This window comes from Ambystoma mexicanum, chromosome 11, assembly GCF_040938575.1.
Source record: "Ambystoma mexicanum isolate Mex_15411 chromosome 11, UKY_AmexF1_1, whole genome shotgun sequence".
Classification (NCBI taxonomy): Eukaryota; Metazoa; Chordata; class Amphibia; order Caudata; family Ambystomatidae; genus Ambystoma; species Ambystoma mexicanum.
In genome coordinates this window covers 804,509,762-804,532,161 of record NC_090934.1, presented here as the reverse complement: position 1 = coordinate 804,532,161, position 22,400 = coordinate 804,509,762, and the positions used below count along the sequence as shown (strand labels likewise).

At 42.8% G+C, this 22,400-nt stretch overlaps 1 protein-coding gene across 1 annotated transcript in view; it reads right to left on the bottom strand.

Moving 5' to 3' along the window:
* Nucleotides 1-22,400, bottom strand: part of INSC (INSC spindle orientation adaptor protein) — a 1,941,980-nt gene that overhangs the window by 1,588,289 nt on the left and 331,291 nt on the right. The window lies entirely within an intron of this gene.

Here is a 22,400-nt window from a genome sequence, read left to right as displayed (position 1 = left end):
TGAATTGAATATGTGGACAGCAGGAGTTCTGGTCGACTAAGAATTTGTCAAGTTCTTCTCGTGAGCTTTTCCAAATGCCAAATATGTTGTCAATAAATCTTTTCCAACTGCCAAATTGTGTGACCATTCTTCTTGTTTCAGCACATGTTGAGTTCAAAAGCGTACATGGCTAGGTTTGCATACATTGGGGCCATGGCTGAGCCCATTGATGTACTTGATGTTCGCAAAATATAATTATTTCCAAAGTGAAAATAGTTGTTGTAGAGTATTATTTTTCGTGAGTTTTCGTGAGTTTTAATGTCAACATTTCTCTTGGAAGTATTCTTCTTGAAGGAGAACTCATTCTAGTTCTTCTAGGCCTTCACTTTGGGGAATTGAGGTGTGTAGACTTTGTACATCTAGAGTGAACAAAATAAAATTAGGTTGTAGATCAGTTATATTTTCCAATGAGTTCAAGAAGTGAGTTGTGTCTCTGACATATGTGGTGGTCTTCTGTACCACTGGTTGTAGTACTTTGTCTAGGTATTTAGCTAGGGAGTCAATTATGTTCTCTGTTGCCGCTACAATTGGTCTCAGTGGTGGTTTTTGCAGGTTCTTGTGTATTTTCAGTAAGCCATAGAAGACTGGCATTATTTGACATTTTCTTAGTGAAGTATTCTTTGGTTTTTCCTGTTATTCATTCCTCTGTGAATGCCTTTTCTAAGGTGGCATCAATAATGGGTCTGATTTCTTCAGTGGAATCCTCATCTCGGTGCATATATGTGCTGGTATCTTCCAATAATTCCAAGCAGGTGTTGATATAGACGTCACTGTCTATGATAACGATTGCTCCCCTTTTATCTTCGGGCTTAATTGTTATAGAGGGTCTGTGGAAAGCATGGTATCACAAGTATGACACTGACACAATGAACACAATTTGTAAAACCTTTATTGAAAATGTTGAGGTCAGAGAAACTCCTGTTTTGCACTATAACTATCACAATGGTCTCCCTCTGCTGGGCTCAGACCTTACAGCACACAGTTCATGTAAGTCCCCCTCTGCCAGGCTCAGACTTTACAGCACAAAGTTCACATAGGTCCCCCTCTGTTGGTTTCAAACCTCTCATGTCACAGTTGAACACAAACCTGCCAGTGAATAGGGGGGTCCCTTCCCCAAGCTTATTGTACTTTGGGTCTTCTTAATCAGGCTCGGACCCCGTTCGGATGTCGAAGACTTTCGATTGTGCGTGGCACTTTACAGACCAGCGCAGGACCACTGAGACTCAAAGTTCACGTTTACTCTCGCTTAATTCACTTTTGATGTGTGTTCACTTTATAACTTCAAACAATGTAGCTTTCACAGAGACTTTTCGAATGGGCTACTTCCTTTCACCGGACCACTTCATTACTTAGTATTGCTGATCTCACAGCTACCTTTTATTTCAAAGTTCATTCACAGGTCTGCGTTTCTTCGCGTCTCATCCAGAAGCATGCAGCCTTTATTTGTGATATAATGTTGCTACTTCATTCGCTTTAACACACACCAATCTCTCAAGTCGCTTGCCAACTCACCAGTTGTGTATGTTTCTTTATTGTTTTGCTATTTACAATTCACCACAGGCTTGGCCTTGCCTCCCCAACTCTGCCGTTCACCCGGGAGGGTCCCTGGCATCCTTGAAACACTATAAAATGTTCACTTGTGGGATCTGGCCTTCTCCACGTGTCTTTTGCGGTCTGTCAGAGGCAATGACGTCCAGTAGGGAACCCTTGAGGTTTTTGACCCACTGCTCTCATCCTGCTGCTCCAGCAGGAGTGCCTTCATCCCAGAAGTTCTGCTCGTACTTGTGTTATGCCTTGCTCAGAGTGTGTCTTTATGGGTTGCCTTTTATTTGTGTGAGGAGAGCTAAATGATATCAGGTGTATGTGCTTAGTGTAAAGTGCCTGACCTGATTAACGGGACATGTCCAGTATGATGTGAGATCGTTAGTCTGGTTACTCTCAGTCACACTCTTCTTCGGCCCAGGGTTTGTGTAAAAAGGGGGGGAGTTGGGACTTTGGAAAATCCTACAAAATAGGAAGGGATAAATGAACAAAAGAGGAGGGAATACTGCATCTCACCATCGGCTGTCTTGCCCCCACTCCCCGAATACCCCTCACCTAGGTGATCCCCCTGCACTGGTCCACCCTCAGGCTCTGGATCCAAAGGGGATGGCTGTGCCCTGGCCACCTGAGAGAGAGATTCCCAGGGACTAGCGGGTGAGACACCCTCTGGTTTCTCCCAGGGGTCTTCTGCGAGTTGTTGTTAAAGCTTAATTTGATGCTTCCTAATGTTTTGTTGTCTCAAAATGAAGAATTTGACAGACTTCAAATATTTTATCATCTTAGTCTTAAACAGTTCTAGTGCTGAGCTCTTTAAAGAGATACTTTTAGATTTGATTTCTAGATATTGAAATGTTTTAGATCTTTCTTCAATTGTCTGTTGGGAGTCAAAGAACAGATTTAGTCTAATCTTCTGATCAGATTAGCCAGATTTATCCATTCATCAAATACATTTTTGAGAAAGTGTGTGAGATGGTTTAATATTTTCTTTGATTTGCTGTACTTCAAATTCCTTGTTGAGAAGATCAAGGTTCAGCATATTGTTCAATACTATTTACAGCTATGATGTATGACTTTTTATTTTGCATGTTGACAAATGTTTGTTTGCTACACGATATATTTGTCAATTTACTTATGGGAGTGTTTGAAAACAGTGCTGGAGGGTGGCCATGTCTAAGTTTTTTAATGAGTTTACAGGGTTAGCCTATTTGGGTTGGTGTTTGAGTGAAGTAGTTGGCTGTTATAGTAGTGATGCTGTGAAAGCTAGAGTACAATCCTCGTGGTGTTTTGTGCATGCAATGTCTGAAGGGAAAATCAGTATTTCTGTGGCAGATTTGTTTTGTTGTAGATGGGCAAGTTTAATTTGTGTGTTTGTGTACGTGTGTGTGTGTGTGTGTATTGTGTAGCTGGTTTATTGCATGTGTTTAACAGTGTTGTTGTGAGTTCCTTTCATCCTTCCACCTTAATTTGTAGTACAAAGGAGAAGTCTGGTAAGGCTAAAACAAATGTGGAAGGTACCCCAGGCAGGCTTCACAATCGGTGTACCAGTGTGGTCGATGGGAGGAATTGAGTGCTGGTGGTGTGGTCGCTAGGAGATCACAGGAGTTTAGTGATACGAGCCACAGAAAAGTGAGGGCAATACAGGAAGATCCCACAGAGTGGGAGAGAGTGCCATGATGGAAGGAAGAGATCAGCAAAGGCAATTGTGTAGCCATGAAAGAACCACTAGTCTAAATGTGCCAGAATCGTCTCAAGCCCAAACAAACTGCCAAAGCTCAGCAAGAATCATTGAGGCTTAACCATGTTGTCCTCCAGCCTCCTATCTGGGGTTACCCACATTTGAAAAGCAGCATCATTTCAACCCCTGGGCCAATATTGAACTGAGATGGTGACAAAGTTGAGCCAACAAACATTGACAATGAGAAAGAAAGGCAGGTGACATGTAAACACCCCAGAGTGTGACTGAGCGAAAACCTATAAGGATGGCCAGGAGAGAGCATGCATTTTGAGACTGGGGATTTTGGTGATCCAGGGATCCAAAGAGAAACCATCCCACTAAATTTCTTTCGAGTTGATATCTTTTGTTTGTGTTATCAAAGAATGAACCTACAGTAAAACAGCATCTTCCGGCTCATGTGTCTCATTGATCCCCACTCTGCTTCATTACACCTTCGAATGTTTTTATGTTGCAGAATTGTATACCTGCTGATGCCTTTAATAGTCCATCCGCTAATTGGAGGTCTCTTCGTTTTTTAGGGTTTGGAGGCAAAACCTCTGGTTTGCCCCCCGGCAGAACTCATTTAACAAATACTCTGTTTCTGTGTCTCTGATGACAGTGTAGATTCTCCACTTTTCCAAATCTCTCAAAGAATGGCTTTTTAAACAGCACCCGACTAAGGACTAATTCCAATGGATGAACAAACTACCTCAACTCACAGTACTGCACTACTGTTAAAAGATGCCAGCCCACATGCTGGCTACCCACACTCTGTACAGGGCTCCTCTGCTCTCGAGCTTTGTCTGCACATTAAACAAATAAATAAAACAAAAGAAATACTGTGCACATACAGGAAAATCAACACTACTTCACAGGTGTGTGGCCTTTCTCCTTATTGTACAGCAGTTTTGGGTGAGGGGGCATGGTGCACTCAAGCCGCAAACACCTATCCATCACTTTGTCATGCGTATATCTACACACTGTACATTAGTAAGGGCATGTGCTTGTGTTTGCAGTGGTCCTGAATGCCTTTGTGCCACACATATTCAGATAAGGGTATTCCTTTTTCTCTGTGTTTTGAAAAATGATTTGGACCACGACTCCCATCAGCTCCACACAGGATATTGACTGGGGAGGGTCGATTGAAGTTGTAGTTCAAGATATTCTTGTGACCCGCAAGTAGGATCTTCAAACCCTGCTTCCCCATAATCAATATGCATATGGTAAGTATAGTATGTATTAATGGAATGTATTTTAGTAATATTTAATAATGTCAATTAATGTCATCTTTTGTCCTTTCTTTGGAGGTCTTGATTCATGTGTTATTTATTTGCAGGCATTGATATATAAAGATATTGCTAATACTGATCTATGATAATAAAGATATACGTGTTGGAATGAGTCCATATTCCCCCTGAGGGAGATCCGTCTGGGGCACCATCATGATGGGAGGAAAAGTCAGGTCAGTGGGCAGAGTGTGGAGGAGTGGGTGGTGGGGACAGGGTTGATTGATCATTAATTCAGGCTCCACATGCGGAGGCATTGCAACTCATTGTGCAAAGTCACCTTGATTGCCCTCAATTGCCTAAAATCGTAGGTAATGGAGGGCGTGTTACACAGCAATCCTACAGGTGTAAATTGGTGTGGTGGGGCGGGCAGCAACGTGAGGCATTCACTGTCCAAAAGTGTTTTTTAAGCAGCCGGTGATATGGTTGTGTCATTTTGAAATGTCTACTAGTAAAACACTGCTCTAAGACACCTGACAACCTCCTGAGCCCCTGACTATCATGTACTTGTTGCGCTTGAAATATGACATTCAAACTAACATGTACAGTAACAGGTACATTTTGTTTGTTATTTATTTTCATTATGGATGCGCTTCAACAATCTGACATAGATCTAATTGAAAAGTATAGTTCTGCATAATGAACATTGACTAGTGAGTAGTGACACATATGTACTTCACCTACACTGCTCTTGTTATCTTGCGCTCTGTCTCCAGTGCTTTATGCTTTTCAAAAAAGCACCCTGAAGAAAGAGTGAATGCTTTAGGGATCGGAGAAAAGTGAGAGCTTCAGCTGAAAAGTGATTTTGAACAAGCTAGTGCCGGGGAGGATGTTCATCATAAAGTGGAGCAAGCAAACCCTGGATGTGTGTGTTGTTTCATTAATTTATTAATTCATTCATTTCCGTCATTTGTATAGGGCATTTCACCATGGGTATGGTCCCAACAAGCTGTAGGTCGAAGGCCCTTGGAAGGATCGAAGTGCAGAGTATGGAAAGATAGGAGGTGTTAAAATCCATGTATGCATTGTGAGGGGTCAGCAAGGCGAGGAGGACAACTGTTTGTTATTTGTTCAAAAGGGTTATTTTATCAGAACAAAATAATATAAAAATGCCTCACTTTCCCTACTCGTCTGTGGGATTACCTGCCTAACAACACTAAGGGAAAACACTCTAACGCAGGATTTCTGGCCCTAACACTAAACATTCAATACAAATAAATAATATATGGCAATTAAACCAACATAAACAAAAATAGTTACAGTTTCTTGTGAACCTTTTCAATAACCTGGGTAGACTCCCTTTCCCAGGATTCAAGGTCAGACTTTACTACTCATCAAAAGAAAAAGAACGACATTCACATAGGTAGGAAAGCCTCAATTCAGTGCTTGAAGTTTCCAATGGCAAGGTAAAGTTCTGTTAACCAAAGTTCCAATAACAAAGTTCTATTTCCTGAAGAAATACAGACTTTCCACTTCTTAAGAATAGCATCAATGTTGTTCCCTACCACAATGATTTTTCACCCATTCCAGAAGACTTGGCACAGTTCAAAAGAAATACAACTTCCAGACGATCAGTGGAACAGAAGTCTTGGTTAACGATCCTTATTATTCTATGAAACTTGTGATACAAACACAGCTTCAGTACTTTGTGATACAACCACAGCTTCAGTATTAGACTTCTCAAAATGTATATTTGTCTGGATGTGCAACTATTAGTCATACTTCAACTACGTCACTTCTACTAGAGTTTACTATGAGGACAGTCTCCTTTGCCCCACATCATTCCACTTTACTTTGTGTCATTGAAAGTTTACATCCACTGACAATTAAATAGACCTCAACTTCTTCAATAGAATTAAGACTCAAGACAGACTTCAGCAAGACTCACTTCATGGTACTTCAAGACCTTCGAATAGGCAAGGCACTCTTCCTCTTAATAACTCTCTTCAAAAGAGGCAGCCTCTTTGCCTCTCTCGTCTATCTGCCACAGTAACAACCCAAGTTTGCCTTTATGATCCACTTCTCTCTTACAGTCGTTGGCAATATAGGTTGTGTCAACTTCAACAATCTTTAAAAACAACAGGTTCCCCTTTCCCAACCTTGAGTTCACTTCTCTGCCACCTGTTAGCATAACAATCACCCAAAAGCCTCAGTGCCACTATCTTAGCTTTAGATAACTCTTGAGCACTAATGTCTTCAAAAGAGGCAGGCTCTTTGCCTCTCTTGTCTATCTGTCACAGTAACAACCCAAGTTTGCCTTTATGATCCACTTCTCTCTCACAGTCGTTGGCAATATAGGTTGTTTCAACTTCAACAATCTTTAAGAACAGCAGGTTCCCCTTTCCCAACCTTGAATTCACTTTCTTTGCCACCTGTTAGCACAACAATCACCCAAAAGCCGCAGTGCCACTATTTTAGCTTTAGATAATACTTGAGCAGTAATGTCTTCAGCAAGATTGCACTTATATTGGCTTCATAGTATTGAAAAGATTGTGTTTTGGCACTGAGAAAGGCTGTTTTCACTGTAAATAGGGAAAGGACTCTTGGCTTGGGCAATGCTTGCTCTTTCTCTTCAATCGCGTATACAAAGATGCAAAGTTTAACCACTTGTCTTCTTACAAGAATTTTAATTGTTTATAGGAATAAAGAGTTAGAATCAAAATTAGGCACACATGACCACTTCTTAATAGGATTTTCAAAGGTTACAGGTCCAACAATGGGCCTTATTATGAGTCAGGCGGTAACCCTGCCGGTGGGCTGCCGATGGACTGGTAAAAATTACTGGCACCTAGCTTTTTGGTGGCATCGAGACATTACAAGTCCCGGCAGAACGGGAGCTAGGTGCTGGTAAAATGTTGTTACTCATTCCCGTGGAGTCCCATAGGACTCCATGGGAATGTGTAAACAGAAGCACCGGCACCGTTCTTAACGGTGCCGGTGCTTCTGTGATGGGTCTGCCTACCGTGGCCGCAGTGCCCAGCGGGGTCAGACCTGTCGGGCATGGCGGCCTCGGCAGGCAGACCTGTAACATGTTGTTCCGAAAATATCAGTGCCAGTAAGCTTACCGGCACCCTTGTTTCCGGACCGGCAGGGTCAGAATAAGGCCCAGTGTCTTTTGCACCATTCGCTCTGCACAATGGAAGATGTGCAACCACTTTGTAATACAGTTTATAAGCTTTAAGGATTTAACAATGGTCTCAGTAACGTTGGTTCTTCACACAAGTGATACATGAATTATTTCACATGAAAATGCTACTTTCCCATTGTCCCTTTGTGTAAAGACTTCAAAGAACACTTTGGCTCACTTTAACTCATACGCGAGTGAATATTTGAACTGGATACTGTTGCTGGCAGTGCTCGCGCAAAGAATCAGAATGGCAGGTTCTACTCCCTGGCTTCTGGTAGCCTTGCTCTGCTGATTGCCCAACTTCCACGACTTCGCGGGCACACCTTCTACTGCTTCTGGCTTCTTAGAGACCCACACCCTTCCTAGCTGAAGGTATCCTCAGTACAGCCACTCAACTTTGGAGCCCCTCTCGCTCCAGAGACTTGTGACTCACCTTCAGCTCCTCGCTTAGGTCTCCAACACAGCTCCTTCACAGTAATCACGGCAAGTCTTCCACTGTGCAGCCTCTGCCCTTCAGAGCTTGGGAAACCAGGAACCCCTCAGAGAAAGCAGGTGAAATCTGTTGTATCCATGTTCCTGCGTTTCTCCTCAGGTTCTCCCACTTCTGCTTGATTTGCCAGCACTGTGTCTTCTTCCTTCTGCCTCTGCTACAACAGTGCTAACTCCAGGCACAGTTCCAGCTCTTTCTCCTTGTATGTACCTGAGGGAGCCTTGTATGCCTCCCATGTTCCTTCAGGTGTGGGCTGTTAGGCTTAATTGCCTGACTACTTTGACAACAAACCTCTTCAGCACTCTTCCTCATCTCAGTACTCATAGGATTGTGAGACATATAGTCCCAACAACAAAGTTAGTTTGTTTAGGTTTTTGCTTGATTTTAAGGGTAGATTTACTTCCCTTAAAGTCATTTTTAAACTGAACCTTTAGAATAAGATGGTGCAGAGGAAGGCACTTTATTCATGGTAACATTTCCAGATTGTTTTATATTATAACCTTGGGAGTAAGGGTGGTGTTTAGTTTGGAATACTTTGAAGGGTCTTTCCGTTGGTAAGTCTTCTTCAGATTTCATGATACTTTTTTCCATAACCTTAGATCTTGAATGTGGTCAGGGACATTATAATAAGAAGCCATTACCTGTTTTGGTAATCTAGAAGCTTTCTTCCTTTCAGAGAAAAAACACTGTTCCTCTTCCCACGGAATCTCCTCCCCACCCTGGGCCTTGTCTCCTACTAGGTGATCCTCCTGCAGTACGCCACCCCCCAAGGTTAGGATCAGGAAGCATCTGCCTTGCCGTTGTCACCTGGAAGAAGACTTTAGGCAGGGTTTCCATGAGGGATCCTTAGGATTCTTCACAGCGCAAAGCCGTTAAAGGTTACAAAGGGTGGCCAAGTCCCCGGTAGTCATGCATGTCTATTGGTATGTGGCTGGGTGGACAGAGACATGCTACAGAGGATGTAAGACGATAGAATTCAGGTGTAAAGCTACAGTTTGAATTTATTTTTTGTCGTAAAAGGTAGCTGCATTCTTATGGCAGAGGTGTTGGGCAAAGTGTTTAAAGTACATACATACAGCATGCCCATGCATTTTGGGACATTTAGTCCTCCAATGGTACAATAAGAAATATCATATACGAAAATTGTTAATAAACACACTAGTAACCTTGTACCAAGAAAACAGCTTAAAACAAAGTAAAAACAGAATACATTGAAACAATAGGCAAATATGAAATAAGTAATATATAAATAACAGGTGTAAAATGTACTGTTTAATGGACGCATTCAAAGTAAATATGGCAGCGCTGATAGAAACCTGGAACCAAGTTGATTTAGGGGTCACCAATTTGATGTTGTTCACCCAATTGACGATGCATTCACCAGTTTTGAAGCATAGCCCAAATCTATTGCGGGATTATCGGTTAGGTGTTTTGCCCCGCTACAGAGAACGAACCATGCCTGAATGCCTATGTGTTTGAAAGAGTGCCTACATCATATTGTCCTCCTCACTGCATGCTTGTGGCCAGGGCTAGTGCATGAAGTCACGGGTGCTTCCAATGAATGCCAAGGAGCCAACTAGTGCTAACATGATAAAAAGTGTCTCATAAGCCTGTACCTCGTATGCATTTGAGATACATTGGGTCAAAATAGTGTAGATGTGTTCCTAATGTGCTCAATTTGGCTGATTAAAAAAGCAATATGTACAAATGCCACTTTCAAGCACTGTAATATACAGACTACAAAATATAGTTTGAGAACTGTAAGGGACGCATGGTATCACAAGTATGACACTGACACAAAAGGTACAATTTGTAAAACCTTTATTAAAGTTTGTGGGTTTGGAAAAACTCCTACTTTGCCCTATAACTAAGATGGGAGTAGTCTCGACCATCAAACAATAAACAAAACAGTCCTAGTGGAGTCCGTCAAATCAAAAATGGCCTATGCTAACATAACCTAATGCCTGCCCTATCTTATTGTACAAAAAGTATATGCAGGAGAAATGTATGCAAAGGAAAAATCAGTGTTCAAAAGAATACATGTAGCTAAATCAGCTCTCCTCTGGGTCTCCCTCAGTCGGATGTCGAAGACATTTGAGTGTGCATGACTTTCTTTACAGACCTCAGCAGGACCACTTCGACTGAAAGTTCAAGGTTCAACTTTCACTCTCTCCTTTTCTAGGAGTTAATTTTGCTTACTTCGCTTTTGCAGTTCATTCGCTTTATCGTTACAAACAATGCACCTTTCACAGAGATTTTCGAGGGGACTGCTTTCTATCACCGGACCACTGCGTTACTCAGTATCGCTGATTTCACAGCTGTCCTTACTTCAAAGTTTATTCACAGGTCTGCCTTTCTTCGCATCTCATCCACTCACATACAGCCTTCACTTGCGATATAATGTTGCCACTTCAAACTTTCTTTAACACACATTGGTCTCTCGGTCACTTGCCAACTCACCGGCTATGTGCGTTTCTTTCTTGGTTTTATGATTTCCTATACACGAGTCAAGGTTAGAACCACTGGCTTGGACCCGCCTCCCCAACTCTGCCGTTCACCCTGAAGGGTCACTGGTGTCATTGAAACACAATGCTGTGGACAGGATTACACACTCTGGCTAAGGTTCTTAACACAAAGACAGTTCAAAACGTGGATCGATGCCCACCTGGCCTTCCACATTAAAGTCTCTCTTTCCAGCTTTCAAAACACAATCTAACAAAAAGTTAACGCAGGTCCCCCTCTGTGGGGCTCAGACCTCTTAAAGCAAAAGTTCACGTCGGTCTGCCTCAGTCGGGCTCAGACCTTTCAAAGCAAACGTTCACGTCAGTCCCCCTCAGTCAGGCTCAGACCTTTCACAGCAAAAGCAAAACACTTGCACGGGTTCCCTTCCCCCACGGATAATTCACCTCCTTTAGGGGTTCCCTTCTCCTAACTTATTACACTTCTGGTCTCCCTCAGTCAGCCTCGGACTATTTCCTGATGTTGAAGACTTTCGAATGTGCATGGCTTTTACTACAGACCTCTGCAGGACCACATTGACTTCCCTTCAGCTCACCCTCTTGTGTTCCTTGCCCAATGCTTCTTGGTCTGGGTAGTTCAATGTAATATGCACCCAAGTTCAGTGTTCACCTTTTTACTCTCCCCTTTCCTCTGGGTTAATTTTGATCACTTCTCTTTTACAGTGCATTCACTAAATCACTACAAATATGTCACTTTTCACTGAGACTTTCAAGTGGGCTACTTCCTTTCGCCGGACCACTCTGTTACTAAGTATCGCTGGTTTCACAGCTATCCTTACTTCAAAGTTCATTCACAGGTCTGCCTTTCTTCGTGTCTCATCCACAGGCGTGCAGCCTAAAATTGTGAAATATAATTTTGCAACTTCAATCTTTCCTTAACACACACCAGTCTTTCATGTTGCTTGCCAACTCACTGGCTGTGTGCGTTTCTTTCTTTCTTCTTTCAGTTTTTCAATTCACGAGTCAAGGTTAATACCACAGGTTTGGCTTTGCCTCCCCAACTCTGCCATTCACCCGGGAGAGTTACTGGCGTCCTTGAAACACAATGTAGCCTTCTTGTTTGGGATTTGGCCTTCTCCATGTGTCATTCAGTGCCTCTTAGGAGCAACAACCTCCTGCAGGGAACTCCTGAGGTTCTCCACCCTTTGCTCTCGTCGCTCGGTCTGTTGCTCTATTCCAGTAGGTTCGCCTTCACCCCAGAAGTTATGCTCTTGCTCATGTTCCACCTTGCTCAAAGTGTGTCTCTAGGTTCCTGACTTCAAGTGCCTGACTTTGCCTGACCCAACTAGCGGGACATGGCCAATGTGATATGTAAGGGTTAGCCTCTTTAGTATCAGTCGCCGTCTTTCTCGGCCTAGTGTTTGTGTAGGAAGGGGGGGTTGGGACATCAGAGAATTCTAAATAGGATGGGTTAGGTGTACGGGAAAGGGGGAATACTGCATCTCACCATCGGTCGCCTCACCCCCACTCCCTGAAAATCCTGCACCCAGGTGATCCTCCCGCACTGGTCCACCACCAGGGTTTGGATCCAAAGGCGATGGGCATGCCCTGGCCACCTGAGAGAGAGATGCCTAGGACCAGTAGGTGAGACAACCTTTAGTTTCTCACAGACCTTACATACGAGTAAAGATCATTGTATGCATGTAGATAGGTTTAGGGCCACATTAGATGCAGCTCATTTCTCTGAACATGAAACAATGGGGGGTGGTGAGAATGTTAGGCATAATTGTGGAGTGTAGAGGGCAGAGACTACGTTGGAAGTAGCGGAGACTGGGTTTCTCCAAGTAGTATAGGGTGTTCGCAAACAAAACATAAGACGTATCATAAATCATTCACTGAGGCCATGTAGCAGATAACTGATTAACAGATCTATTTGAGGGGTTGTTTGGGGTTAATTAAATGCTATAGTGGGTGTATCATTAAGTGCTAGGGATAGAAGATCCAACAAGTGTGCATCTTGTTGTTCAGATGAGGTGTGAGGTCAGTTAACAGGGGTGCTCTAGTACTATTTATAAGCCAAAACGATTGGCTTAATACTGTATGCATGAGGTAGATGGATGTGCAGAGAACCATAGAGCTGGTGGGTGCTGTTCTGCTTTACATTGACTCATTGACCAGCCAGGCATTTCCTAATCCCTATGTCCATTCCCAACCCCTAAAAGCCCTTTCACGTCCAAAAAAGCCCAAGATCTCTTTAATGCAAGAGATGTATGTCTTTTTCACATCACTAAGCCCCTGCCTTTACACACTGTTGCTGGATGCATAGGGGAGCTAGAACAGGAAGATGAGCATGAAACACAGAGTTAGCAGTCCCCCACAGTTAGTGCTGCAGAGACTGGTGCTCATTGCCCAGGCCTGTCACCGGGCTCCCAACCATTAACAGACATAGTAAAATGGCTTCTATGTACCATAGCGAATAAGCACTTACATGCAGGATCTATCATCAGCTTTCAATGAATTAATATGGATGTAGAGCCCACAAAAGCAATAGTGGTTATTTTACAATGTGTTTTGTGACTGTCACATGACTATCTGCAAATGGGCAGTAACATAAACACAATTACTTCAATGTGTCATACATACCATCTGATGACTTTTCAATTCATTTTTTTTTGTTGCAAGTTAGTGTTTGCAGACACATAACATACAATAGACATAGTAAAAAAACGGTGGTGTACCTCATTTACTGGAAATCTTTTTACTCTGTCTATTATTAATGTCAAGGGACTACAAAGCACTAACTTGCTTGTCAGGGAAGGAGAATGTAATTGTGGATTGCCTATTATGAGCTAGAGTTCCTGTCATGTTGCTCAATATCTTGATGAGTAGGAAAGGCACTACCAGTTTGTCAAACAGCTTAGAGAGGGTCACCTTGCTTGTAGTTGTCTTTTTACAGAAGCTACTGTACATAATGTGTCTTGTTTGCCAAAATATCTCTAACTGAATGGTAGGAAATGTTCTATGCACATGCAACTGCAGGCTTAGCAACTGAAAGCAAGAACATATCCTGAGCACCATTGCCTTGGTAACAGTATGACATCGGAATGAGGACGACTTAGCCCGTATGTACACGTCAACACGCCACGATGCAATGACGCATACAATTTCAACTGCGGCTCTCGTGCGTCCGCAGGCCTGGCAACATCTCTGTTTCATGGCTTTACAGACAAACGGACAAGCTATTAGACTTCAATTATGGTTACAGGAGAATGACCGGCTTGTTACTGCGGCTCCTGCACGATACAAGACTCCAGCCAATAAGGTAGAATATACTGCGCTTTGTCCTTCTTTTTCAACATATACGAGAGCCCCCCACAAGACTTGGATCCTAACTCGCATTGTGTGCGTGTGTCCTTATGTTTTACAGCACTACTACCAACATTACAGAAGCGCACGCTAATAACTTCATGTCTATGGTAAGACCTCATTCTTCTACACACAGACTAGAATCGTTTGCACACTGGTTGTGAGAGCACTGCAAACAACCCTGCTAAAATATACATATTCTTTATTACAGGAGTCTCTGAAGGTCAGCATTTTGACATTTTAGACCTCTTGGCCCAGTAACCCGATTGTAAGCACAATGCCTATTATTGAGTAGACATGATTATTTTCGAACTAGGGACTATATCTCTGAAGGATAGATACAACATGCTAAAATTCCTGTTATTTGATTGCAGGTTGCTCTGAGGCACATTGCCTCTAGTTACTGGCCTGAGAAGCCTTGCCTTATCAGCGCATTCCATCCAGACATCTAGAAAAGACCACTCCCACCCTTTTCTTATCCAATAGGTACTATATTGTGCTCATATACTACCCATTGAAATTAGATGTCCTTATATTGTTAAATTCCAAGTTGTAATCAAGGGGTCAAAATTCAAACATGTATATGATGTTATGTATTTATAGAGCCTGCCCTGAAGATGAACGCACATTCCGAATTGCATCGGCAAGGGCCTGTGCACACCAAAAATGAAAAGTAAAATTGAAGATGCCTACAGAAACAGCCAAGTGACTAGAGCATCAATTGAATTTGGTTTATTGTATCATAATTGTTAGTATGATTCAATTAACAGTAGTATTCACTACACCCTAGGCGTCCCCAGGACTAGTGAATACTAGACATATTGTGCTCATTGTATATTTTCTCTGATGTGGTGTGCATCAGATCTCTGGAGGACACCTTTAAGTTTAACATATAAGTAGAATTAAACACAAGTAAGATAACTAATATTAGTGGTGCTCACACCAACCCCCTGATTGTTTCCTTAGCAACATCATATTCCTACTGCTTATCACTCCAGCATATGCCCTGCAATAAGTACGGCATTGAAAAAAAATCTAAATTGAATTGGCTACCATGTCCGTCCAAACAATAGGAAAGATAATTTATGTCTAGACATCCACAAACAATGTCATCTCTAAGTCATTATCATTGTTCCTGTCCTGAAATTGTCTATGATGGGTGATTTGATTGTAAATGTGTTACATAATTTGTGTGGGATCTGCTTTCCAATCTGAAGGGCACAAATTAACTTTGACCAAGGAATAAAGTGAGTTAACCAATTCTATGCATTAGTATATCCAAAATGTAGCAAACCCAAGAGTGCCTGTAGGTGTCGGAGTGTATGAGGGCTATGCATGTGTGCAATTTCTCAAGAAATTGAGAGTTAAATTTGCTTCTCTCATACGACAGTTGTGACAGGGTCTGTAATCTGACCTTTTCAAGAGGGAATAGGAACCCCTTTCTCCCTGGGGTGAGAGCCCTACCACGGTGTACACCAGAGCCAGTCTTACCCCAGAGGGGAATGGTGGCAGCTGAGTTGGCCCCAATTCTTCTCACCTCCCTAAGTGCTTGTATGTACATGAATGGTACCATGGTACCACTTTGTATCACCCCATGTGTCTTCAAACAAATGCTTGTCAGTCCTTTCCTTGTCATATAGGCGTGGATCCCTAATATGAAATGAAACATTCCCTAACATGGGCAGACATCTTTCCGGCATGGCGGACCCACATGGGAATAGGAGGCGGGGCTTTGCCCACTTTTTATGCAAATAGACACTTGTATCTCCTCCTGGGCAAGAAAGTCAGGACAGGATTGGTTAGGGGAAGAAGGTCAAGGGGAGAAAAAATTGAAGATAGGAAGGGGGAAAGGAAACAGGAAGGCACGGGTTATTCAAGTGAGGTCAGAGGTGGAAGAGAAAAGCAGGAGGAAGGACGGTGGACTGGAACGTGGAGGCGTTTTGGAAAAAAAGTGAGGTTTTGATTGGCAAAAGCAAGTGGTAATGTTGCGAGCGTGCATGCAAGGTGGGTGGGTGAGAGAAGTTGTGTAAAGGGTGAATGAAATGTGATTCAGAGAGTGGAAAGAGGGTCACTGAGAAGAAGGTGGGGAGGGGTAGGGTAGAGTGGAGAATAGAGAGTGCTAGGCTGGTGAAGAGGGCAGAGTAGTTGTGATGTGGAGAGGGGAGAGTAGTAACAGAGAGGAGATGTGAGAGTGGTAGAAGAGAGAGTAGAATGGAGTAGCATTAGAGGATGGAGGTAGGTTGTAGGTGGCAGGAGGAGAGAGACATCAGAGGGACAGAGCAGGAAGACGCAGGTAAGAAGGTGGGTGGATTTGGAGAGAGAAGAGTAGCGGGAGAAAAGCATAGTAATTTAAAGGCACAGGGAGAGGAACATTGGGCCATGACAGGAAGGAGACTGTGGGGCTTGAATGTCTGAGTTGCACAACCCTACAAATCATTAGAACTAACCTAAATGGCAGAGTTGGGCAAGCATAAGAAGTCCAGGCGGGAGATTAGACAGATAAGGTGATTCCCTTTAGGCCCTCAATTACAGTAAGGTCGTCCTTAGACAGTATGGGGTCAAGTTCTATATACTAGCCTGGGAAGTGGGGACGCCTCGCCAGCTAGGGTGGAAAGTGCTTGCATTCAACAAGAGCATGGATGGCCTTTAGCGTCCTTCTAAAAACTCTTGCATAAAAACCCTTGAACCATCTCTGGCAATTGGTGCGTTTTTTAGGTCACCTGTGACACAATGAACATCATCATAATATACCTTCTCTTGTTGCCATTTTAGACATTTTGAAATTAAAAAGCTCATCAGTGTAGGGGTGAATGGGGAAATCCTCTGGAAAAACCCTACGAATGGGAATACCAGCGATCCAAGTGAGGAGGAGCAGCTGGGAGCGGTGCTTCTCTTCTTCTATATTTCTAATGTCACCATTTCTTTACTTCAAAAAGAAACTGCTCCGGAACGGTTCTTTTTTAAAATTAAAGTATAGAATGAGAAGAAATACATCAGCACGTCAGCCGTAGGCTGCAGCAAAAAGAGGGTCACACATTAGTGCTTAGCCTTGGTCCAAGCCTGTGTAGTGATCCGTGGCTGACGTTTGCACTGTCTGTAACTGCTCGTGCCCTCAAAGTAATGAAACTAGGGCCAAGCATAAACACTGGGTTAGGATTGGAATCGAATAATTACAAGCAGCAGGACGCAGCTGCCAGCTGGTCTTTTACACATGGAGCCCCAGGTAAATCAATGATTGCTTAAATGCCCCCATATTTCATTTTTGTGGGGCTTACCCCCCATATTGATGGGTTTACTTTTGTGACTTGTCCCGCGCTGAAGCCAAAGTCCCGAGTTTGCTTCAGGTCCCAGCCTGATGATTTTTTTCGTGTGAAAGTGGAAGCTCATCAGGGCAGCAGAGCTGAACCCCCCAGGGCATCATCCTAACAGGTTGCTCTGTACATATCGTGAATGGCAGATTCCCACCTGGAGGGCTATTACTCCTGTGGAGGAGCGCCTGACACTACAAGCGCCGTACAGTTATATTTTCAGGTGGGCGGCATTTTGTGTTTAAGCACACTGTCATCATTTTGAAAAGCCAGCCTGGAGAAATGCCAATTTGGTCTTAATAAAAAGACAACCCTTGCTGCCCTGGTATTGGTGAGAGGATCTGTGTACCTTCTCAGAAACAGAACTGTAGCACAAGAGAAAGTTATCTGTCTGGCCGCTGCGTGGGAATGAGGTGGACGCACACGAGGTTTTCGTTTGGTTGATGTGGGATTGTTTTTTCATGGAAGTAAGTACGCACTTCGCATGGGATTTTTTTATGTACAGCCAGTGGCCCAGCATTATTTGAAAGCACTAGAAAGGGTCTGGAGGAGAAATGCCTGCTCTGACTCACATGCTAAGTATAAAGATGGAGCTCTTTATTAGAAGAAAATGTTGCTCTCTGTCAAGAAATCATACTTTGAAATTAGACCTGCAAATGCTAAATCGGATTTAAAAAAAAGAACTGTTTAAAGTCTTGAGAGAGCTGGACGGTAAGAAGGAAAAGTATAACGCTGCTCGTGACATTCTGTGGACTAATACTTGCAAAAGGAAATTGTGCGGCTCTGCCCCCTCTCCCAGCACCCCTACTTCACCACAAGCTTCCGCGCATCTGCGCGCTCGCGTTCTGCAAAGTGTTGTTCTGACAAGTAATGTTCTCTGAATTCTGCATATCACGCTGCTCGTGACATTCTGTGGACTAATACGTGATATGGACTGATAAATGGATACTTAAAATACTCGCCTTCTTTCAACCAAGATCGCTGTTCATTTTTAATTACAATATTGCTGATAGTCTTTTTACTGTGTTTATTTTAGCAAAAGGAAATTGTGTGGCCCCATCCACTTTCCCAGCAGCCCTACTTCACCACCAGCCTGCGCATCTCTGCGCAAGCGTTCTGCAAAGTGCTGTTCTGACAAGTGTTTTTAAGCTGTTAAGCTGTGAACCGTCATGTCTACAACACTCTTGCAATTCTCTTGTCTGAACCCATACTTCCTCCATCTATCATTCACAGCCAACTCCTTTGGTCCTGTGCAACGATAATGAACACTGATCTCCAAATCTCTAGCGATGATCTCAGGTGCGTACACTGAAAACCGCCATGATTTCCCTTCCTGTAAATATGTCCCCTTACCAACCTTCTACACCTTTGCAATGCACGGCTAGTCTGTCACAGTCGTCTATAATGTTTTCTCATTCCACCCACAACTCCTCAGCTCCTTCGATTTCCTTCACGAATCCAACTCCAAGGAAACAAATAGCTGCTTCACACATGATACATCCTACCCTCTCACACCTCACACCTTGCTATTCCTTCTCATACAGATTCAACACTCACAGCCATGAACATAGACCTTCTTTCTCTCACAAAGCTCTTTGAGATTCTTGACAATAAATTAACTTTGCAAACGTCAATGATTTCACAACTATTACAAAATGACCATATTAGGACGAAAATTAGACAAAGTGAAGTTGCCTCTCAAACTCTGATTAGGCAGGAAGATGAGATTTTGATTGGCAGCCATGACCAGAATATTCAAATTCCCATACTTGCTGAAACAAAACAGAAATTTGACACTCATGTTCAAACTGATGAGCCTTTATTAGCTACACCACAATCGACGATTCAAAATCAAGATCAGCAACAAAAAACAAAGAATCCAACTTTTACAATATTTACTAAGCGAAAAAACAACCCACTACACAAAGAGTTCCTAATGTTAAGAAAACAAAGAATATGCCAATTTCGAAAATGCAAACGTGATCCGCCTCGGGCATTTCGTAAAGTCTCTTTCACGCCCCAAGAGTTCAAGCATAATTGCCAAATCAGCAATCACTAAAAAATATGCAGACATGGCCACCATTAAAAAAGCTGCCAATAAAATTCCCCTGCCCATAGACTTGCAGTATGATCCCTTAGATCAACTGATACAAGAAGTAAGCAAGCATGATCCAAAACACAATCTAACAGGGTCACAACGTGAAGCATTTTCACTCCATCCCTCGTCTGTGCATGTTTCACAAACAATTCCAAGTCAAGAAATCTCCTTGCTGACGTTAGAGCAGCGAAGAAATGAAACAGCCAAGTATGTGTCCGTGTATATCCAATCCACTCAAAGCCACCAGTTTGCTTGTAATGCGAGATTTAACAAACAAGCACCTTTAATCTCGAGTGCACCATCATCTCATATGGCAACAAATCAGATACCTACTGACGCCTTGAGAAATAAAAAGCTTACAAATCCATCAAGCCAAATATCAGAACTTGCTCCTGTGGAACAATTGCAACACTTGACAATACAGTGCAGGCCCAGTCCTTATCCAGCGTACAATCTCAATAGGACTTCCATCCTTAACATCTTTAGTGACGTCCCCAGTTTACATGATTTGGCATCCTATGATATTTAGCGTGTTGAATTGCTAAATGATTCTGATCTATCAGTAGCCAGAATCTGGATTCGCTCTGGCATTGTCCTCAATTCAATCTGGCAAGCCAGAGCTTCTCTACTAGACCTGGGATTTTTCCTAAATCAAGAATCAGCACCTGATAGCATAGCAGAAACAAAGCTAGCTAGAAATTCTAATCCTAGCAAGACCTTAGAACCAATGAGTTTATCTCTTAAAGTCACCTGTTCAGAAGGATCATCATGTGGTGAGCGACAAGTATGACACGGTACAAGTGCACTTTCCTCTAACAAACTGCTATATGCAATTCAAGAATAGCTACCTAAGATAAAATCTAGACAAATCCTCAAACTAGTGAGTTGGAACACCCGGGTCTTTAGACACCTGATTACCTTGGCTGCTAGTGACCTATCACATTTTGACATTGTAGCACTACAAGAGACGTGGCTATCTTCCAAGTTTTCGGGGCTAAGACCTGGAAACGTGATCCTCCCACTTTAGAAAGTTTGGAATGTGGGATCTGAAGTTGGGAGTTGTAATTAGATCTTAGACTTCTTGTCAAATTCTTAGCTGTAATTGAATTGGTAAGGTAGGTGGGCGCAGTCTGAGCTAGGCATTTATGCGTAATACACAATGTTTTGAAGAGGATTCTTGACTTAATAGGTAGCCAGTGTGCTTCCTTTCTGGTTTTTGAGATGTGATCATGCTTTTTTAAGCCAAGATCTGCTCACAGGGATTTGTTTTGTAGAGTTGTAATTTGTCCAGATTGGCTTTGGAGACGCCTAGGAGTAGTACAATACAATAGTCCAGTTTGGACAGTATTAGTGCATGGGAGAGGCTAATGCAGTTTTGAGGGATCAGGAATTGTCGACTGAGTAGGATTAGCTTGGCTGTCTAGGCAGTGGATGAAGAGAGTGCATTAATGTGCTTTGTCATAGTAAGGTTTGAGTCGAGGTACACCCCCAGGGTTTCGGTCTGGTTGAGGATAGGGATGGGAGTGCCGTCGATGGTGATGGTGGAATATTCACTAGGGAGAGCATTTATTTTAGAGGGAGAGCCAATGATGAGGATCTCAGTCTTTTCATCATTGAGGCAAAGACTATTGCTTGCCATCCACTTCTGTATTATTGCAGAGATTTTGTTTGTTAAGATTGTATCTTGCTCATGGTTACCTGAGATGGCTATTAGGATCTGGGTGTCATCCGCAAAGTTTGTATAGTGTGGGTGACAGGCAGGAACCTTGTGGAACTCCGATGGGAACTGGAATTGGATCTGCTGAGACTTTTCCTATTGTGACTCTGGAAGTTCGGTCTGCTAAGAAGGACTTGACCCAAGCTGTCCCATTTTGGGAGAGATGGAAGTTTTCTGTCATTGCCGTGCCTAGTTTATCATGGTCCACCGAATCAAAGGCAGCTGATAAGTCAAGCAGAAGTAGGATACAAAGGTTACCTGCATCGTTAATGGAGTCCATTTGGATTTTGAGATCCAGTAGAGCTGTTTCCGTGCTATGGTTGGGCCGGAAGCCAGATTATCTGGTACCTAGTAAGTTATTTGTTTCCAGATGTGCTTGGATTTGGGAATAGACAATTTTGTCTATTATTTTCAACAGAAAGGGGACTGTGGTGATGGGGTGGTAGTTGATGGGCATTGAAGGGTCTAGTGAAGGTTTTTTTTTAGGAGTGGCGTAACCCACGCTTCCTTGATACTGGTAGGGACAGAATTTGTTCTGAAGGAGGCATTGACAAAATTCATTATGGAGGGGGCTAGTGAGGAGGCGCACTGTTTGACTAATTTGGCTGGGAAGCAATCTCCTTTGCAGTTCGAGGGTTTAAGCCCTGCTATAACCTACTGGATTTGTGCTTGATTGACCTAAGCAAAGTTGAATTGAAATTCTGGGTTGCCTATCTTCGGGTTCTGAAGTCATTTTAAGGAGATGTTATTGGCTATAAGTTTTTGTTTAGCTAAGATTTAGTCTTGTAACTTGGATATTTTGGCAGCCAATGCGTCCTGAATTGTCTCGCACCATTCTTTACTGGCTGGCATGGTATTCGTGATTGGAGTAGGATTTTCCAGTTCTCGTAAAATTGTGAAGAGTTCTTTGGAATTGGAGGAAGCATTGTTGATGCAGGAGTTCAGGTCATAGGCTTTATGCTCAATAACTGATTTTTTATTATTTTTAATTACTTCCTGTAGTGAGTTATATGACTCACTGCTGGGTTATTTCTTGTGAGCATGTTCTAATGCTCTTTTGTGCTGTCATAGTCTAATCCGTTCTTGGTTAAACCAGAAGTTGGTGGGTTTTAGTGGGCAAGGAATTTTAGTTCTGAGGGGGGCTACGAGATCGAGGGCATTTTTTTAAGCCATTGTGGTATGCTCTGGTGATGCTACTAGGATCAGCCATTTGGTCTGTGAATATTGTCACGGCTAGGGCTTCTGTCAAAGCTG